Source organism: Zingiber officinale, chromosome 4B (genome assembly GCF_018446385.1).
Source record: "Zingiber officinale cultivar Zhangliang chromosome 4B, Zo_v1.1, whole genome shotgun sequence".
In the NCBI taxonomy this organism is placed as follows: domain Eukaryota; kingdom Viridiplantae; phylum Streptophyta; class Magnoliopsida; order Zingiberales; family Zingiberaceae; genus Zingiber; species Zingiber officinale.
The window spans coordinates 12,347,997-12,353,476 of record NC_055993.1 but is presented as its reverse complement, the minus strand read 5'-3'; positions in this window follow the sequence as shown (position 1 = coordinate 12,353,476).

Below are 5,480 nucleotides of genomic sequence, written 5' to 3'. Positions count from 1 at the left end.
TGTCCGGTCAATCCCTTTGACCCACTTGGACTTTCCTCTTCGTGCCAAGTATCCGGTCACTCCTATGACCTACTTGGACTTCCCATCACCAGATGTCCGATCACCCTTGATCCATCTGGATTTTCCCTTGCCCGGCTTCACTTACCAGGACTTTCACCTAGCTTCACTCACTAGGATTTTCACACTGCCTAACATCCCAGTTAGGACTTTCTCACTGCCTGGCTTCACTCACCAGGACTTTCTAACTGCCTAACATCCCAGTTAGGACTTTCTCACTGCCTGGCTTCACTCACCAGGACTTTCCACCTGCCTAACATCCCAGTTAGGACTTTCCCACTGCCTGGCTTCACTCACCAGGACTTTCCACACTGCCTAACATCCCAGTTAGGACTTTCCTACTTGCCAAGCTCCCTGCTTGGACTTTTCCCGTGTCAAGCTCCCTGCTTGGACTTCTCCAGTGCCAAGTCTCCATACTTGGACTTTTCGCGTGCCAAGCTCCCTGCTTGGACTTTTCCAGTGCCAAGTCTCCATACTTGGACTTTTCAGGTCAACCAGGTCAATCCTTGACCTAGGGTTGCACCAATAATCTCTCAATCATCTATTCTTGTCTCACATCAAGAATAGAACTCTCTCACGAGTGTCAAACATCAACATGCAACTCAACTAGGTCAACCTTGACCTAAGGTTGCACCGACAATCTTCCCAAGTCAAACATCAAAATACAACTCGAGTCAAGTCACCTCGAGTCGGGTCAACCAGGTCAACCTTGACCTAAGGTTGCACCAACAATTCCCCTTTTGATGTTTGACAAAACCCATAATCAAGTTAGGTTAACCCGATAACCTAACTTAGGTTTTCCAACCATCTTCCAATGTCCAATGTTCTTTCCTTGAACATTCTCTGGACATTCTCCCCTTAGGTTAACCCGATAACCTAACTTGGGTTGTCTAATAATTCTCCCCCTTTTTGACACACATCAAAAAGAATTCCAATGTTCTTCCTCGAACATTCCTTGACATTCTTCCCCTAGCTTAGGTTAACCCGATAACCTAACTTGGGTTTCTCCAATAATTCTCCAATGAACACTCTCCCCTTTTTGACACACATCAAAAAGAAAAAGGAGGGTATCAAGGTCAAGAGTTTCTTCCTAATGAAAGTCTCATACCTTTCATTGAAACTCTTAATTTCCCCCTTGATACTAAACTCAACAATCAACTTAGTGATAATCCCATATCACTAATCCTCAAAAGTCTTAAGGAGTAAAAACTCCCCCTAAAAGTCAACTCCCCCTTGACAATTAGGTAAAACTCCCCCTAAAGGTCAACTCCCCCTTGACCATTGCACCAACAATGTCTTTGTGAGTTCCAAACCTTTAGAAATCCACAAAACCCAACTTCTAGCTGAACTTTCAGACAACAGACTGAAATCAGGCAATTTGGCACGCCCTGATCGGTCCCCAGACCGATCAGAGTCCATCTGGACCGGTCCAGTGACCGATCCACACCTCACTGATCGCACTGGATCTCACTGGATCGGTCTGCAGACCGATCCACACTTCCCTGGATCGGTCCGCAGACCGATCAAGGCTCTAAACACAGATTTCTGATTTTCCTCTTCCGAAATTCAGAAACCCTTTAAAAATTCCAGAAAATTTCAAAAATTATAAAACCTTGAGGATACATTTCTCATATCATACACTATCAAGGAAAAATAATTTTCTATGAAAATAGTTTCCATTTTTCAATCTTGATACAAAGTTCAAAAACTTTGAAATAGTTCAAGTTTAACTCAACTTTGTATCACAATGTTCAATGATGAATGCTATCACTAGGAAAGCTTCATCAAGATTTTTCAAATCAATTTTAAAATGCTTTTAAAACCATTTGAATTTAGGACCATAATCTTAGGGCTAGATGTACATGACTTGTACACAAGCTTTCCCTATGATCCTTAATTTCTTGAATTAGGGTCATCTAGGTACAAGGACTATGCACCTTGATCCTAACTCATGATACTAATATCTCACACACATCTAAGGTGTATCAAACCACATTCAAGTCAATTTGATGTGAGATATGGATTAAGGTCAACTTAGGCTAAGTTCTCATGCATTTTCTAAACACCAATTTGATCTCAATATCAAATTATATGTTTGTCCTTAAATCAATTTCATTGATTATAATGCAAGAGATGATGACATGGCATATAATGATATCATAAGTAAAAACATGTGCCAATGTCATGATGTCATGGGCATAAAGTTTGAAAACTTAAATAAAGCATGACATATAAACTAGCCTAAGCATTATCATGATATTTCAAATGATAATAAAACTAAACATGATGTCATGACATGTGAGGGCAAACAATCATGGCAAGATTTAACATAAATAAATATACCTAGATTACCTATCTAAGTATCCTTAACCACTTTGCTAACCTAAAATTTAACCCTTGATTGCCCTAAAATGCCAAAATCCTAATTTTGACACTTCTTGAACTCTAGATTAATTCATGCCATTTAAAGATCAAATTTATCCTCAAAACTTTGCATGTTTCATTTTTCCTCGAGAGTTCTCTAGATTTTCTCAAATTGTGCCAATTAAAATCATTCTTTTCCATAATGGCACATTTTACTCTTCCAAGGAGTAAATGATAATTCCATTTCATTTTCAAAGGTTCACAAAACCTTGAAAATGCTCCTTGAGTGTCAATTTCCTCAAAGTTGGGTTAACTACCCTTCTTATTGGAGTTGACACTCTCTAACCCATTTATGGGGTAGAGAAGATGCTCCTAGGAACCCAATACCTATTTGAGCTCATTGGGTTCACTAAACATTCACTAGGGATGACTTCCCTAGCAACCCTCCTAATGACCCTCTTAGGCTTTGAAGCCTTGGTCATTTGGGTCTCATCAAGGTCAACTATAGGGGTGACTCCCCTTGTAACCTTGGTAATGGTCTTCCTAGCCCTAGGTTTTGTTCCATAATCGAATGGAACATTGTGGTAAGTGGGCTTGACCACTTGAGACTTAGATTTGTGACCCAAATCTTTCTTGTCCTGGGACTTTTGACCCTTAGGCCATATAGTTGACTTCTCTAAATTTTTAAGGGCCTTTTCTAGGGTATCAAGCCTTGACCTCAAGACTTGATTCTCCTTTTCTAATACCTCAAGTTTTGATTTGTCATTCTTTCTTGAGGTGTTCCTAGGCATGTGTCTAGTTGATTTAGGGTTTCTACCTAGGTTTTCCTTAACCTTAGAAGTGTTAATCCTAGGGTTAGCATTCCTAGTAGTATCCCTATCTAGGTTGACATGTTTAGCACCTAAGCACATGTATTGATTTTTAGTGTTAACATGCTTATCATTATTGACTAATGCAATAAAATTACTAGCATGTATCCTACTAGAATTGCACGAATGAGCCTTAAAAGGTACCTTACGGTTTGCCTTAGCTCCCCCTTTACATGTGTTTGGCCTCTTGTCCTTGTGAGGTTGCCTCCCCCTTGGACATTGACTCCTATAGTGTCCCCGTTGCTTGCATTGGAAGCACACCACGTGCTTCTTGCTCTTGCATGTCGGAACTCCGGCTTCCTTGACCTTTGGTGTCGGTGGAGTCTTTTTAACCCTCTTTGGACACTTACTCTTGTAGTGCCCAAACTTCCTGCACTCAAAACACATTATGTGTAATTTGCTTGAAACCACAGTGTTTGAGTTACGTAGGGTTGTGGATGTAGATGAGCTTTCTTCTTCATCCCTTCCGGAGGTAGATGTCTCTTCTTGCTCCGATCTTGAACAAGAGCTCTCCTCCTCTTCTTCCTTGGATGTTGAGTAGCCCTCAACTCCCAATTCGCTTCCTCCATGATGTGAGCTACTTGGCTCACTAGGCTCCTCTTCATGGAATTTTGCCAAATTGTTCCACAATTCCTTGGCGTTGTTGTACCTATCTATCTTGCACAAAACATTATTAGGTAAAGCAAATTCAATAATTTTTGTTACCTTGTCATTGATTTCGGATTGTCGGATTTGCTCTTTCGTCTACTCCTTCTTCTTGATAGGTTTTCCTTCCTCATCCATCGGAGGGGAAAACCCTTCTTGTACACAAAACCAATTTAACATATTAGTCCTAAGAAAATACATCATCCTTACCTTCCAATATGTGAAGTTGTCGTGAGACTCGTAGAAGGGTTGAATCGTGACATCTTCTCCATAGAGATCCATCTCTAGCCCGTGCTCCCCCGGGTGTTGATTCGTCGAAGAGCGGCCTCGCTCTGATACCACTTGTTAGTATCGTTTGTACTCGGAGGCTAGAGAGGGGGGTGTGAATAGCCGACCCCAAATCGTCGTTTCTTTCTACAAAACGTGTTAGCGCAGCGGAAAATACAAAGAAACGAAAGAGAAGAAAACCAAACCTTAACACAAGGATGTAACGAGGTTCGGAGATTAGGGCTCCTACTCCTCGGCGTGTCCGTAAGGTGGACGAGTCTAGTCAATCTGTCGGTGGATGAGTCCCCGGAGAACCGGCTAATACAATATACTCCTTGTGGGTGGAGAAACCTCGCCACAAACGTTTGCAACAGCAAACAAAGAGTACAAGAACAGTAAGAAAAGCAATACAATATGAATACAATAGCACTCTACCAATTGCTTGCTTTCTTGTCGACTGGAGGTGAAGCAGTAACTTCACAACCCAAACGCAGCAGCTGGTCGATGACTAGAAGCTCACGCGAAGCTTCGGAGGCGAGCTCAATCAAAGCTCGTTGAGCGAAGCTTGAAGAACGAAGTTCTAGAAGAAAGAAGAAGTTCGTGCGGCCTCGACCCCTTTATATGCGAAGAAGAAACTAAGAAACTAGCCGTTGCGTCGCAACGGCTAGAACCCTGATCGGTCCGTGGACCGATCAGGAGGTGCCCTGATCGGTCCATGGACCGATCGGGAACCTCTGATCGATCGTGGGGACCGATCAGGCCTGATTGATCGGTCTCCGGACCGATCAGCTTTCACAGAGTTGCCCAACTCTCTGTGCGCTGATCGGTCCCGGACCGATCCCACCTCAGTGGTAGCGTCCCCTGATCGGTCCGGGGACCGATCAGGCTCGATCGGTCCCGCCGATCGGTAAGCCCACGAACCATGATCACCTTGTTTGTCATCCGATCGGTCACCGGATCGATCGGATACACAACGTCGGATCGATGCGGACCGATCGAGCTTGGTTTTGCCCAAACCAAGTCCCAAACCTTCCAAACCAATATCCGGTCAACCTTGACCTATTGGTACATCATGCTTAGCATCCGGTCACTCCCTTGACCTGCTAAGACTCCCCACCAAGTGTCCGGTCAATCCCTTTGACCCACTTGGACTTTCCTCTTCGTGCCAAGTATCCGGTCACTCCTATGACCTACTTGGACTTCCCATCACCAGATGTCCGATCACCCTTGATCCATCTGAATTTTCCCTTGCCCGGCTTCACTCACCAGGACTTTCAC